Below are 16833 nucleotides of genomic sequence, written 5' to 3'. Positions count from 1 at the left end.
GATTGAGGGGATATCGGGAAAGGAAGTCGGCATTTCCTTGTTCAGAACCTTTGCGGTGGATTGTTTTAAAACGGAATGGCTGGAGGGACAAAAACCAACGGAGGACCCGGTCATTGTGTCCTTTGTTCCGGGCCATCCACTCAAAGGGAGCATGGTCGGTGTAGATGATGAACTTGCGCCCCTCCAAATAGTACCGGAGGCTCTCGACAGTCCATTTTATGGCAAGAGCCTCTTTCTCTACAACTGCATAGTTCATTTCGCGGGGAAACAACTTCCTACTCAAAAACAGAATCGGTCTCTCATTTCCTTTGTAGTCTGTCTGAGAGAGCACGGCCCCTAGGCCTTGGTCTGATGCATCCGTCTGTAACAGAAAGGGTTGAGAGTAGTCTGGACTGACTAAAACAGGCTCAGAGGTCAGGGATGCTTTCAGCCCTTGGAAGGCACTTAAAAGAGAAGGAGTAGGGTTACGCAGGGCCTCTTCGGTCTTGGCTGTCTTTTTAAGCAAGTCAGTAAGGGGAGCTGCTCTTTGGGAGAAGTTAGGGACGAACCGTCGGTAATAACCTAGGAGACCCAGGAAGGCTCGAAGGTCTTTTCGGGTTCGGGGGAAAGGAATGGCTTGGATGGCTTCTACTTTATTCTGTTGGGGTCTGATAACTCCTTCTCCCAATAGAAAGCCTAAGTACTTGACAGTCTGGGCTGCTAAGGTGGTTGTGGCGGGGTTGATGGTAAACCCATAGACACCCAATGACGTAACTACTTGTCCCAACTGTTCCAGATGTTCTTCCCAACTGTCACTGAAGATGATGATATCATCAAGATATGCTCCTGCGTATAGGGAGTGGGGCCTCAATATCTGGTTCATGGCTCTTTGGAAGGTGGCCGGGGCACCATGTAAGCCGAAGGGCAAAACAGTGAATTGGTATAGCCCTGCCGGGGTGGAGAAAGCCGTATTTTTCTTGTCCTGTTCTCTAAGGAGAATCTGCCAATATCCTTTACAAAGGTCGAGCGTGGAGATGTACTTGGCCTTCCCTATCCGCTCGACCATTTCATCAACGCGAGGTAGGGGATACGTGTCAAAGGAGGATACCTTATTCACCTCGCGGAAATCTATGCAGAATCTCACCGATCCGTCAGGTTTGGGGACTAGGACAATCGGCGAATTCCAATCGCTCGTGGAGGGTTCAATCATTCCCATACGTAACATTTGTTCGACTTCCTGTTGGATGACTGCCCGTCGGGCTTCGGGGACTCGGTAAGGTCTTAACCGAACCACTTTCCCTGGTTCCGTATGAATGGCATGTTCGGTGATTGTGGTATGCCCTGGAGAGGAGGAAAAAACGTTGCTCGAGGGCAAAAGGACCTCTTGAAGAGCACGTTTTTGTTTCTCATTTAGATCGGGATCAAAACAGGGCTCAAATGAGAGCGCTAGATGGTGGGGTTCACTTGTCAAAACAGGTCGGGGTCCCTCCCATTTCTTAAGGAGATTGACATGATATATTTGGGTCGTACCCCGTGTGGGGTCCAACTCCAGCTCATACGTAACAGGGGTTACCTGCCTGAGGATGGTGTAGGAGCCTTGCCATTGACCCAGTAGTTTTTGGTCAGATGATGGCATCATTAAGAGGACCAGGTCTCCGGCGGAAAAGGTACGGGTTTTGGTGCCTTTATCGTATTGCCTCTTCTGACGGTTCTGGGCGTCTTCCATGTTTTGACGTACCATGTCTCGGATGACTGCCAGATGGGTTTTGAGATTCTCCACATATTCAGGAAGGGGTCGGGTTCTGTCTGGTTCGGCTTCCCAGGCCTCTTGGGCCATGTCCAGAAGGGTACGGGGTGGCCGACCATACAGGAGTTCGAAAGGCGAATAGCCAGTACTGCTTTGGGGTTTGCATCGGATGGCAAACAAGGCCAACGGCAACATCTCCTCCCAACGCCTGGCTTCTAGGGCCAATAATTTCTTTAGTGTCTGTTTCAGGGTGGCGTTATAGCGTTCTACCAACCCGTCTGTTTGGGGGTGATACGCTGCGGTTCTGATCTGTTTTATCCCGAGTTGGGAACACACTTGTCGCATCAGGCGGGAAACAAAAGGGGTGCCCTGATCCGTAAGGATCTCCCGGGGAAACCCTACCCTGGAGAAGATAGCGATGAGCGCTTTGGATATACTCTGAGTGGTGGGTTGTCGCAAGGGAACGGCTTCTGGGAAGCGGGTGGCGTAGTCCACTAGGACCAAGGCATAACGGCAACCACTTCGGGAGGGTATCAGGGGTCCTATGATGTCCATCCCTACCCGGCTAAAGGGAACATCAATGAGGGGAAGTGGTTGTAGGGGAACCCTGGGGGGATGGTGTCGGCTGTTTTTCTGACAAACCGAACATTCCCGGCAATAGGTCTTCACTTGTTGGTGTATACCCGGCCAATATAATTTCTCTAGGATAGCCTGACTTGTTTTCTCGTCACTGAAATGACCCCCCAGGAGGTGGCAGTGTGCAAGAAACAGGACCTTGTCGCGAAAGGGACCAGGGATTAACAATTGTGTATTCTGCTGGGGCCCTCCTTTCCGGTATAACAGTCCTGCTTTCTTAAAAAAGTAGGGACCTACATGTGAAGTGTCTTCATTATCCAAGGCTTTGGCCCATGCTTCCCGCAGGAGAGGATCTTCCCTTTGTGCGGCCCTGAATTCTCTGTCAGTCTGCCAGGGGTGTTCCGCCGGTATAACAGGGTAAGCACTGGAGAACCATTTCTTTTCCAGGCGCCGTTGGGTACGTGTTTTCTTGGGTCGAGGATCCGAAGTCTTTACCGGCTGCTCTTGAGAAAAAGGTGCTTCTTTCCACCAACGAGAAAACGAATCGGTGGTCTCTTGTACGAGTCCGGGGAGTCCGGAATAATCGCTCCCCAAGATCGCCTGTTCTGGGAGGTTTGGGACTAGTCCGACTGTGAGGTCGGTTCCAGGATCAGCGGGGTGTTGCACCCGGATGCGTGCAGTCGGGTATCTTCTCGTATCGCCATGGACACATTGAATATCGACCATACCCACGTGTGGACCAACAGGTTTGCTCATGTCTTGAGGTCGTAAGACACTTTGTCTGCATCCGGTGTCCGCTAGGGCGAGAACAGGTTGGCCATCGATGTGTACTGGAATATGAAAGGGAGGTGGACTGGCTCCCGGATTGACACATACATAGTTCGGTACGAGGCCCACCTCCATAGGTTCCTCTTTTTGTGGACACATGCGGGCAATGTGGCCATAGGCTCCACAGTTATAACATTGAGGTCCTTGTTGGGGTGGCCTTTGGTGGGGTGGTCTGTACAATATGGGAGCCGGCATCAAGGGAGGGGGTTCCGGTCGGTGTGGCAGCGGGGGTCTGGGTGGACGATTTCCACCCGAGTTGTGTGTTCGGTTGGGATGTTCTTCCCGTCCTCTTTGCAATTCTTGAGCCCGGTTATAGGCAGCGGCTATCTCCACAGCGGTGTCGAGGGTGAGACGGGCATGTTGTCGTACCCATCTCTGAGTAGAAGGGTGTAGGGAAGCCAAGAATTGTTCTAAGTATATCTTTCCTAGGTTCTCTTCTTTTGAGGATGTCTCAGGCTTCAACCATCTGTTTGCCAAGTCTTTAATGCGGAAGGAGAGAGCTCTGGGGTTTTCCTGCGGACCTTCCTTAGCTTGTCGCAGTTTGACCCTGTATGTCTCATCATCAATACCCAAGCGTTCCAGAATGCAAGTTTTGATGTCGGCGTAGGGTGTGTTCCCCTGAATATTGGCTTGCTGGTAAGATCTGGAGATCGCCGGTCAACAGCGGCCCCAGATATTGACCCCAGCGGTCAGGTGGCCATGAGGCTGCCTGTGCGAGTCTCTCGAAATTGGTGAAAAAATAGTCTGGATCCTCCCCCGGCACATACTTCTGCAATACAATCGATGGGAGGGAGGCAACCGGTCTCTGCTGACCCAGGGCGTCGCTTAGCTTCCCCATGGCCTAGTCGTGTGCGGCTCCTTGACCCTTGAGAACGTCATGTAGCTGGCCGCGGTCGTCTTCTGCTGTTTTAAGGAACCTTTCTATTAACGCTCCCCACTGCTCTTGGGTCTCCGCCATTTGCTTGACGACGGCCTCCATGCTTCCAGCTGATCCCACTTCTGACACCACCTGTGAACGTGGGCTTAGGGCGGGCTGGAAAATCAGGCGAGGAGGCCGTATGTAGTGTGCAATGGTGGGTCTTTAATAGCGTCAAGAACACAGTTAGTACAGGTGATGGAAAAGATAGTACAGATGAACGGTCGTCCGCTATGGTTTCTTGTCTTCTCCCTCCGGTGATGGAATGGGTCCTCCGGGATGGATACGTACTGGGTGGTCCTCGGAGGGAAGAGAAAGAGGACAAGGAGCGGTTAGTCTAACCTGTCTCGCTATGACACTGTTCTACAACCAGCACCGGGAGTGTACTGGAGTAGAAAAAGACAATGAGGGAAGGGTAGCGGGACGGATTCGGAAGGAGAAGAGAGACAGGGTGTAGGTGAGGGATCGTGAGGGGTCCACCTATGTACAAAGTGCTGTACAAGTGAGGACGTGCTATACAAAATCTTTACAGTGCAGGCCAGGCTTTGTGCTACTAAGGAGAGAGGGTCGAACACTATATACAAAGCACCTAACGTGCTACAGAGGTGGGTTCGGTAGTACTCACACGCTCCGCCGCAACTCCCAGGTGAGTTGCGGCCGCTCTTTAGCCTCCTCCTCTGGACTCCACCAGTCTTCGCTCCACTCTTCTGCCTCTTCTTTCATCTGGTCTGCTTCAACGCTGGTCCGAGCCTCCTGCCACGAGATCGCTGCTCCGACGGCGTCTCTGTCCTCGCTTCCGCTTTTACCCTGTTCCGGTGGGGATTCCGAGGCGGGACATCCGGGGTCAGGTGGTTGTGGTTCCGGGAATCGCCCGTTCCTGATTGGCTCCTGGAAAACAGAGAGGGGAGGGGAGCTGGTCGTCAGGTTGGTGTCCCAGGACGTTACCTCAGGGGCTGTCGTGAAGGGTGAGTGTCCGGGAATGGGAGGTACGGGAGGGGTTGGCTTGAGTCCCGTATCACAGAGGGTTAATTTGCCTCCTGCAAAGTACATTGTGTAACATACAGATCACACATTTGTATTTTATGTAGGTAGATAAGTGGGCTACTGCCTTAAAAAAAAGTCTTTATTTATTTTTGGTTATTAACAAACAATGCTGCATCAGTCCTAGAAAGACAATTATGCTTACATTACATGCAGTTGATACATACAGAATAATGTGTGAGTGTATACACAAACGCAGTCAAGGGGAAGGTAATCAGAGGGGGGCATCAGCAAGACACATTCGTGGCCAGTGATGGCAACGAAGGGGTAACACCTGAAACGGTAGTCCATCGAATGAGCGGGAGTGGGCTACTGCTTTTGACACTGAGATCATTTTGTTACTGCCAGTTCATCTATATATATAAAAACGAACCTATGTCTGTCTGTCTGTTTGTCCTTTATGCATTACTACACCATTCATCCGATCGACATGAAACTTTGGGAAGTTGTTGAGTACCCTCCAGGGAAGGTTTCTGGCAAAAAAAGAAAAATATGTTAAATATCGGCCCCCCCAGAGCCCTCATAATCTTTCCAATACTGAACGTTTACAGTTTCCGGTGCTACTCGCTTTTGCAATGACCATCAACAAAGCACAAGGGCAAACGCTGCAAGTGTGTGGACTAGATTTGGAGAATCCGTGCTTCTCACGTGGACAACTGTATGTGGCCAGCTCACGCGTCGGAAAACCTTCTGATTTATTCGTGTACGCACCAGACGGAAAATCAAAAAATACCGTGTATCCACAAGCACTCGAATAAATAAACAGAATTAAAACAACACTTTAAAATGTTTTCCATATTAAAATGAATACGTTTCAATAAAAATGACACAATGTAAATTAAATCATAACAAGTTTCCTTAAATTTCCTTTCTTCTGAGATCGCAGCAACGCGCAACGGTAAGCTAGTCCTTCTAATATAGCACAGTGATATATTTGCCCACATCAAGGAGCTGCATGCAAACTCTTAAGTTGTGTTTTTAGATCCTTATTGTTTTTTTTCTCTCAATCTTTTTTAAATGCTAAGATTGAAAAGAAGTGCTTGTCTAGGAATGAATAAACAAAAAAAAATTAAATACATTTTATTTTTAAGTTTATACATAATAAACAACACACAACTGGCATCAAATCAGCGTATGTGGGCAGATCTACGGACTCATTAGCGGCACTTAGGGCCATAGGCGGCATCCGGAAGGGAACAGACACATGGGGAAGAGATACAATAGCATACAATGAAAGCACCGTGAGGAAGGAGCCAGGCTCGACGCTGCTGCAGGTGGCGAACATCACCAGGTTCCACCCCCTCACTCCTCGCCAGATCCAGACCCAAAGGGTGTATCCAACCCACTGCCCCCACTGTCTTGTGCCGTGTGCGGAGAGATCCTCTTCTGCCAGCCCAAACGCACACATGACGCGCCAGGCCATTAAGTCGTCCTGCAGCTTCTCATCCCTCTGTGAGTTGCATATGAGTTTCCTCAGCCAGGGACCACTCCTGTACATCTCCGAGCCAAGTGGGCACCTCCGGGGCCCTCTGCCCCATTCATGTTATCGCCACCCTGTGCCTTGCGAGCACCAACATTAATTGTAGGAATTTATACGAAAGTTTCTTTTTCTTGGGTTTCCAACTAACGCCAGCAGACAATGCAGGGGTTTGAGTGCCATCCAAAGGGCTGTAGCTCGACTATTCGCTCCACCACCCCCACCCAGAAGCACCTGACCAAAGGGCAGTCCCAGGCTAAGTGCAGGAAGCCCACTTTCTCAGCGTTACATCTAGGGCATCCATCCCCTCTATCTCCAGAAATACGTTTCAGGGAAACTGGGGTGAGGTAGGTGCGGTGTAGAAAATTGAAGTGCGCCAGCCAGTGCTTAATTTGTAAAATATGAAGTGCAGGTGCTCACAGTCTTTAACGAGGCCACACCCACTTCCCCAGCTCCGCCCACTCCCTCCAGTGGCCCCACCCACATCCCTTTATTGGATCCACCCACATCCACAAGCCTCAACACATCAGAGTCACCTCCTCCCTTATTGAGTTCAAGTCCAAGAAGATGAAGGGCTGGCTCTTCACAAAAGCAATTCAGGCACCTCACACATACACACCTGCCCAAATACCTGGATACCCTCCTGGGTGATTAGTGCACTATGCAAATCAATATAACATAAGATAACATATTGAAATCCTATGACAAAACTTAAAGGTCATTTGAGGACTTGAGGCAGCTTTGCAATCATAAGAAAGTGTGCTTGCACTGAGCTGTTTAAAAGAAAGATAAGAATGAAGGAAGGAATACATGAAAGAAGGCAGTAACAAATGCAGGCAGGAAGAGGAGCACTGGAGTAAGGAGATAAATAAGTAATGGATGAAAGAAGGAGGAAATAAGAAAAGAATGTGAAAGGAAGAAATGAAGGGATAGAGGGAGAAACACTCTATGTATGTTTGTAAAGCACATATTCACTAGAGGGGGCCTTGACATCCAATTTAAAATGTTGTTATCCAGCTCAATTGCACTAATTTTATCTAAAGATGAAAGACTGAGTGGCCACATCAAGATTTCAATTTATGACCCTGAGATAGAACACAGATTCCTGGAGTAGATATAAACATATGTGCAAGAAGGAGAAAATTAAAAGGGAGAGTGCGGGAGGAGGAGAGGTCTAAAGGCAAAGATAGATGCAGTAGACAATGTGAAGAGAAATGTGGAAAGCAGAGATTGGGATTGCAAGATTGGAGTGGAACATGATGAGAAGGAAAAGTGAAAAGAGGAGAAAGACAAGGGAAGAAAAGCGGACAGTGGGGAGCGTATGAGAGTAGAGTGGAAGGGAAAGATGGAAAGGTGAATAATAAAAAGCATTTAATGAGGGAAGGTGGCGATTAAGAGAAAGTGCAGATGTAGGGCAGAAAGTGAAGTAAGATTGGAGAGAAGTGAAGTGTGAAGGGGAGGAAGAAAAGCAGATACTGAGATAGATCAAGCAAAGAGTACACCACTGCTTTATTAAATACACAGTCATTAATTATGTAAAGTTGAGAGGTGACAGGAGTGTATCATTCTTGACCTGTCTCATCAATGCACAGCAGTGTTGCCCAAGACACACAATAGCGATTTTTTTTACTATGTTAAGTTTTATGCCGTAAAAAGATGTTTTGTTATGTCACACTAGTAATTCCTGATAAAACATAATAAAGCGTCAGTTATACCATTGGGATTACACCTTGATGGAGAACCACACTCTCATGCTTCAAACAAATAGTTCTATTACATGATCAGACAGTAAGTCGCAAAATCCCACTGCCACCTATTTTCAAATGAAGTCAGCCGTTCAACTCCATTCAGACAGGCTTCCACACATTTTAACTAATAAAGCACAAAATTCAACTGAGACTGCCCCCTGTGCTGTATTAGGATTGTAATTTATGATCAGCAAGTAACAAAAGGACGTCTGTGACAAAAAACAAAAACCCACTGAGCTATCCACATAAATATAGTTCTGTCATCTGCGTGGTACATGTTCTACATTACCCCTCTGTGCAACAGTCAAAACTTCAACTAGACAAAACTCAGATCTCTTTCCAACAGGGACATAAGGCTGTAAGTATGCAGCAGGGGTTGACAGGAAATGGGTCTTTGGATGTGAAGAGAAGGTGTGGGGCAATAGATCTCAGCAGGCTTGTGGGGGTGGGGGGAGGTACAGAACACCCAGCACAGCCTAGCCCCTCTGATAGCAAGTTTTGAATCAATGCTATTTTTCTCCAGGTCAAAGCTGAGAAATTCCCTGTGTATCCTCTCTATGGTTATAAGGTAATTGGGAAAGCCTCCTGGTTCGAGTGGCCAAGACTGAGAAGGGCTTCGCGATCTCACATGCAAACTCAAAGTATGGATACTCAGGGCCCAGTGCATGCTTTAATACAAAGCGATGGTGGGGAGGGGTGCTCTGAGAGTGAGGAAGGGAGCAAAGGGGTACTGTAAAAGTAGTGAGGGAGTGTTGTTGCAGAAAAGGACATTGTGAAACAGAGGGGAAGAGGACTGTAGGCAGAGGGGCACTGAGATACAGGTGCGAAATGCATTGTGGAGAGAGGGGCACTAGGATAGTGGGAGAAGGCCACTGTGGAGAGAGGGGCACTGTCAGAGGTAGGGGTGGGGCAGTCACAGTGGCAGGGATTGGAGGTGCTCTTCAAGGTGCTTGCGGCTGCAACATGCCCATTGCAGAAGGGAGAGGATGGGTGTGATAGAGATGGACACTGGAACAGGTAGGAGCCTGGTACTAACCACTGATTAGCAAGAAGAAATGTTATCACTTTCGGACCACCCTCAGCTGCTTCCCGTAATTTGGCCTTGTCTGGGCTCCTGAGGCAGGCAGCTACTGGGCAGTTTCCTGCGAGTGCCACTGTGCAGGAATATATTGGTGTCCCACGGCCAAGCAATATTCTGTCATCTGTAGGATAACAGTTGTGTGTAAAATAACGCACACACAACTCACCAAACCTTGCAGCTTTGGCTACAATGGAAAGCGCAGACTGCTGGCTAGCGCAGCTTAAATTATGCTCCCAGTTCCTCGTTCGTGCAGTTTATACTGAGCATGTCGCAACACACCTGCCCTTCCCCCACCCTGAAGACCAGGCACTGGTGCACGCCAAAGCAAGCACACTAGCAGCATGCACCAAATCTGAACGTACAGCTGCACAAGCCTCCCTCGAGGCTGGGGCTTTTTAATGGCCTGCGCACAGTGCTGGCTATGCGTGGGAGAAAAATTCAATAGACCCGGACCTGAGAAAAAGGTGCTGGTGCTCAGCACCTGAAAGCACCTGCACAAATTAAGCTCTGGCGCCAGCTTAAACCTTGCGTTGCATGAGACCCTGCGCGTGAGGGAGCCTATGCGCGCCCATTGTCTCTGTTCCAGTGTAAAGCCGAGATTCGCCTTCCAGGCCGCCCGGGACGGTGGCACCAGAGGGGCAGAATCCTGTTTGATAGCACTATACAGGTGAGAAATAAGTTTACGCCCCCTGCCACAGGCAAGGAGGATGTCTAAGGTGTGGGTCAGTGGTGGAGCATCTGGGTACTGGGGCCAGGTGAGCCTCACCACATCTTGGAGTCCCCGGAAGTGTAGGTATTGTCCCCGTCCAAGGCCAAAGGCCTCTTCTGCCTGCTCATAAGAAAGAAAGATTTCGTTAGGGTAAAGGTCAGCCAGAACTTGACAACCACCCACCCTCCAGAAGTGAAAGGACATGTACTACTCCATGTCGATGAAGGGGGCCAGGATCCAGATCGGGAGATCCCTGTGAAAAGGTGCTCTCCTTCAGACCCCCTCAACAAACCGCTGCCATACGACGGCCATATGCAGCAAAACATAAGGAAGGGACGTGTCCGCCCCCCTACCCTGCATCAGGGCTATCTGAAGAGTCTGGATGTCCACCCTACCAGAGAGGAGGCGTGTCTCCCAATTGTCTGCATCCATAAACCAACGGGCCGCGTGTTGTAACTTGGCCGCATAATGATATAGGTGGAAGCGCGGCGCTTGAAGGCCCCCTCCTCGTACCTGAACAACGGTGTGAAGAGCTACCCTACTGCGTCGTCCCGCCCACAGCAGGAAAGTAAGTAGCGTATTGAGAGTGCTGAAAACTCGTGGTGGGAGCGGACACAGCGAGTTCTGAAGGACATGTAAAGTCCTAGGAAGCATTACCATTTTGGCGACTGCCAGCCGTCCCATCAATGAAAGTGGCAAAGAATTCCAAAAAGACACTGATTGCTGCAAAGACGTGATTATTCGATCCACATTCCGGGCTAGCGCCTGCGTGTTCGTCAGAGCCACCTGTATGCCAAGATAACGGAACCCCTCCCGTTCCCAGCGCAGGGGTTCCGTTATGGCAAGGGGAAATAGGAGCGGTGAGAGGGGACACCCTTTTCGTGTACCCCTTCCCAACCGCCACTCCTCGGACCGTGCACCACCAGTTTCACCCTGGCACGAGGGGCCGTATATAAGATGCGAATCCACTGACAAAATTTGGGACCTATCCCCACAGCACGTAGGGCCTCGAGGAGATAACCCCAATCAACCGCGTCGAACGCCTTGGCGAGGTCAATGGACACCAACACCATTTGCTCCTCCCGGTCACGCACCTCATGGAGGATATTATTCAACCGCATGCAAATTCATAACTGTATTGCGCCCTGGTATGAAACCGCATTGGTCCTCGTGGACCAAGTGAGTCATGTGCGGTGCTAAGCGCGAGGACAGGAACTTGCACAAGATCTTAACATCCGAGTTGATCATCATGATCGGTCGATACGATGATGGCTCGTGGGCGTCTCCCCCCGGCTTTAGGATCATGCATATTTTCCCCAGCGACATGCTCGGCGGGAGAGTCCCGCTCTCAAATGCCCCAAGATAAACCTGTAATAAGAGTTGGGTAAGTGTACCCTCGAATGCCTGATAAAATTCCGGAGGGAATCCGTCACTTTCCAGAGATTTGGCTCTCGGTAGGCGCTGCAGGGCGGTGCGCACCTCGCTCAATGTTAAAGCTTCGTCCAGCTCCTCCTGCGCCGACTTTGGGATAGACTGCAGGGTAAATTCCCGAAGATAAGGGATATAAGACGCTTCAAAAACCGTGGGGACCGCGGCATACACCCGTTGTAGATGAGACCGAAGGTCCGTAGCAATCCCACTTCAGAGTGGACCAAGCCCCCCGTGTGCTCCCGTAGGGCCACAATCCTTTCCGGGACCCTCTCCCAACAAAGAATCGAGGCCAAAGGTCGACCTGATTTATTCCCCTCTCTATGGAGACACTGCCTATATTGTGTGTGGGTATATTTATCTAGTCTATCCAGAATATCGTGGATGCGTGTCCGAGTGTCATGTTCCGCTTCTCGTGCCATAGTGTCAGAGGCCTCCGAGGTCTGTAGTTCAAGGAGGCGGCTTTCCGCCTCCTGCAGCTCTCGTTGAAGTTGCTTCCGAACCCGTAGGTTAGGCTCATGCACGCCCCCCTCACCACCGCTTTTAAGGCATCCCATTTCCTGGCCAGAGATAGATCCCCCCCCTCCAGTTAAGGTCCACGTAGTCAGTTGTATCAGTTTCTATGTGATGCATCCCCACCTGGTCCTCAAGAATCTCCGTTGGTAACCTCCAGGTCCGAGGGCGACACAACAGAGCCCCCCAGTTTACCATGCACGCTACAGGGGAGTGATCAGAAAGGAATCGTGCCTGATGGGTGACCTCAAGGGACATGGTGGGCTCTGGGTTTGTAATTAAGACCCTGTCCAAGCGACTACGTGTATTGTGAGTGGAGGAAAAACAGGTGTATACCTTCTGGGTCGGGTGTCGCTGACGCCAGACATTCTGAGCCCCTATGTTTCCCATGACCTCCTGGAGTTTCGCCATCATTCGTGGTTTCGTGCAGCCCGGGTGGGAACCGGTCTTGAATGGGGTCCAGGACACAATTAAGGTCCCCAAACCAAAGTAGCGGTACCTTCAGTTACGGGACTAGGACCTCCTGCAGGGGCTGAAAAAAGTCTGGGTCATCTGTGTTTGGAGCATAGGTGTTCAATATGGTGACATCCCTGCCATCCAGTTTAGCTCTAAGGAGTAGGTACCTCCCATGGATGTCAGCTTCCACATACTGGACAGCAAACGGTACTCCAGGGGCCACCCAGACTAGGACCCCCACTAGCATATGTAGAAAACGAAGAGTGGAAAACTTGTCCCTGCCATTTTTTCCCCAATTTTTCAGCCCCTTCGTCTGTGAGGTGAGTTTCTTGGAGGCATGCTATCGAGACCTTATGCCTGCGAAGGGAGGACAGGATCCTATATCTCTTGGTGCACGTACCCAGCCCTTTCACGTTCCAGCTCAGAAATGTATGCCCCATGCAAGGTGAAGTAACCAAACTTGCCATAGTCCTCGTCCCATACAGCAACCCCGATCCTGTGCCCGAAATGCAATACATACGATGCCTGGAAAAAAACAACAACCCCCACTTAAGAACACTGTGGTGATTCAGGACGAAGCACAGAGACAGTACTTGTACTCAACACATGCTTTATTGGTCTAAACACCCTTTTCCGGTATGGTACAGGTCTGTAATATGGTATTGGGGGCTCTGAAGTCTTTTCGGGCGATTCCCTGCTCCCCGGTGAAATCTGCCCTCTCCTTCTGCACTCCTGTGCAGGGTTGTCAGGTCAAGGATCCGTCTTGGGGAGGGCGTGTAAACAGGGAAAAAAAAGGACAGTGGTTTAGTGGCTTGCTCAACATCTCAAACAATAGTGAGGGAGGGTAGGTGGGGAAACACTCAGTGTGCGGTCCGTATTTACAAATGAGGTGTGCTCGGGCGAGGGTACCGGGACAGAAGGACCGGGGTGTCTATCGTGGCGGTCTTCCCATTTTGCCACCCAACCCGTGAAACGATCGCGTACCTTTGCTAGACACGCTCCTCCTCCTGGAACATGGCTGGGTGACCCAAGGGGACGTTGGCCTCCTGGCTCTGCCGCGTCTTCATGCTCCTCTCCTCCTCCTTTGTATTCCGCCTGCTTCGGACCTCTCTCCACGCTCGTGTTCACTCCGACTCCTTCTCCGGTGTACATACACACTGGTCTCTTTCGGCTTCCTGATTTTGACGGTCCGGCCCCTTCCACGTCATCGCTCAAGCTGGGGTTCTGATCGAGCTCTCCCCAGTTAAAGAAACAGTGTCCCTTTTCATCGTCCACGGGAGAGTGTAAGAAACCAGGGTCAGTTCACTCATCCTGTGGTGTGAAAAGAAAAGGAGAGACTATAACGTTTTCCTGAACTTCGCCCTCCGTGCTTGATGTCCCGCTCGTATCCAGTCCACCCCTGTCACAAACACCCTCCCACAAGCAATTTACTGACAACAACAAAACATGCAGAAATGCCCTTCCCATGCTGGTGCCAGGACGTGCACAGCCAACCCATGAGCCCAACCGGGATGAACTACCCAACAAGTGGAGAAGAGAACCCCCCCCCCCCAAGTCCAGCTCCCGACGCATACCAGCCATCCCAAGGCATTATGTAGGGTCTCGAGCCTTCCGTGGAAGCATCAGGGGAACTCCCATAGCCCCCCTCCACAGGACCAGCGCCCAGTTCAGTTTAGTCACCTCAATGCATCTTACTGTCTCAAGTAGACCAGGAATGTTTACCTGAAGCCCTCATCCTCAAGGTAGGACCGAGGAGGCTGTAAGTGTGCCCCTGACGGTGCACAGACATAATATCGACTCCAAAATATCGACTGGACATAATATCGACTTTTAAATATAGACTGGACAAAATATCGACAGGACAGAATATAGATGACCAAAATATCGTTTTTAAGGTAAGTGATATAATATCGACTGTTAAAAATATAGATAGTAAAAAATATCGATTTTATGAATAATATCTACATTTTTATAGTGTATTTTTATGGGATAATATGTGTGAAAAGTGTGTATTTATGTTATAATTAATTTTTATTAATGATTTTTGCATTTTATAATTATAGTGTAATTTAATTCTGTAGCGGGTTGTGGGTTTATAGGGGAATAGGGTGGGAAGTATTTTAATTATAATTAATTAAATATTAAAATGTATTTATTGATAGTAAATTTAAATTAATAGTTAATTAATTTATAATAGTTAATTAATTACATTTTATTTGGTAATTAATTTTAATTAATTGATTAATTGGTAATTATGTAAATTTTACTAAATTAATTTTTGTAGTGGGTTGTGGGTTTATAGGGGAATAGGGTGGGAAGTATTTTAATTATAATTAATTAAATATTTAAATTTATTTATTGATAGTAAATTTAAATTAATAGTTTATTAATTTATAATAGTTAATTAATTACATTTTAATTGGTAATTAATTTTAAGTAATTGATTAATTGGTAATTATGTACATTTTACTAAATTATTTTTGTAGTGGGTTGTGAGTTTATAGGGGAATTGGGTGGGAAGTGATTAAATTATAAATAATTAATTAATTACATTTATTTCTATTTATTTAATTTCAAATAATTGTAAAATACTTTTTCATTATTAAATAATTAATTGTAAATATTATTATTAATTAGTATTAATAGGTGATCAATAGAAATAATTATTGTTAATTAGTAAATTTAATATATTAATTATTATATTGTATACAAATATTATTTAATTTTAAATAATTAATAATAGATCTTCAATAATACATTGTTTAATTATTTATGAAGTATTTACTTTCCCTAATGTTGTATTCTCTGGAGTGGGAATAGTAATTTTAACCCCTACGCTATCCAACGCTTTCCCTACTGTTGCACCCACTGGAGTGGGAATAGTAAGTTTTACCCCTACGCTATCTACCACTTTCCCTACTGTTGCACCCACTGCAGTGGGAATAGTAATTTTAACCCCTACGCTATCCAACGCTTTCCCTACTGTTGCACCCACTGGAGTGGGAATAGTAATTTTAACCCCTACGCTATCCAACGCTTTCCCTACTGTTGCACTCTCTGGAGTGGGAATAGTAATTTTAACCCCTACGCTATCCAACGCTTTCCCTACTGTTGCACCCACTGGAGTGGGAATAGTAATTTTAACCCCTACGCTATCCAACGCTTTCCCTACTGTTGCACCCACTGGAGTGGGAATAGTAATTTTAACCCCTACGCTATCCAATGCATTCCCTATGCTTGCACTCTTTGGAGTGGGAATAGTATTTTTTACACTTCTGCTATCGTACGGTAATATAATAGTATATTATTTAACTATAGTGTGTTACTATATATATATGTTTTAACAAATATGATTGTAAAAATGTATTTTTATTAATTTCATTTATTATTTAATTATTATAAGTTAATTTAAGTATTTTTAAGTATATTTTAGTAATTACATTTTTATATTAATTTAATTTAACACTGTTTTTAATAAAGTCGATTTTTTTTAAAACTATATTTTTGTAAACAATATTTTGTACTCGATATTTTTGTACTTACCTGTTTGTAGATACAAACTCGATATTCTGTCTGTCGATATTTTGTCCACGATATTTTTGCAAGTCGATATTTTGTCCCTCAATATTATTTCAGTGATCCCCCCTGACAGTTTCAGGAACCGTATCAGTGGCTGGCTGTAGAGTTTCCGGTACCAGTTCCCCCGTCCCGAGGGGCTGCCACAGAGAGTACAGGGGTGTCTTCAGTCTCCGAAGACTCTCTCTCCCCCTGGGCGGCATCCACTGATTGATACCTGCACCTGTTACCTCACCTTCTCGGTGGTCTGGACCACCACCCACTCTGGGCTTCCCACGTTCACCCTGTGGGAGGGCATCTCCCCTGATCTCAAGCCACTCCCATACCTCCTCCGGGGCATCAAAGAAATGCACCTGTCCTTGGAATATGACCTTGAGCTTGGCTGTGTAGAGTAACATGTACTGCATGTTAAGGTCTCAGAGCTTCTGCTTAACGGCAAGGAAGGATTTCCTCTGCTCCTGTACCTGGCGGGTATAGTCCGGGTAGATGGATACTTTGGCATTATCGAAGGTGAGGTTCGCCGTTTCTCTAGCTGCTTTCAGGATGCAGTCTCTATCCCGATAATTTAGGTCTTTAGCGATAAGGGCCCTCGGGGGAGCGCCCGGCCACGGCGGCAGGACCAGCGCCCTGTGGACTCGTTCTATGACGAAGACCTCGGACAGGCCTGCGAGGCAGAGTTTTGTACGTACCCAGTTCTCCAAAAATTGGCCCCAGCCCTACAGGCCTGTCTCCCCTCGAACCTGCTCCTGCGAAATCCC

This window comes from Lissotriton vulgaris, chromosome 4_1, assembly GCF_964263255.1.
Source record: "Lissotriton vulgaris chromosome 4_1, aLisVul1.2, whole genome shotgun sequence".
Taxonomy (NCBI): domain Eukaryota; kingdom Metazoa; phylum Chordata; class Amphibia; order Caudata; family Salamandridae; genus Lissotriton; species Lissotriton vulgaris.
This window is presented reverse-complemented; position numbering follows the sequence as displayed.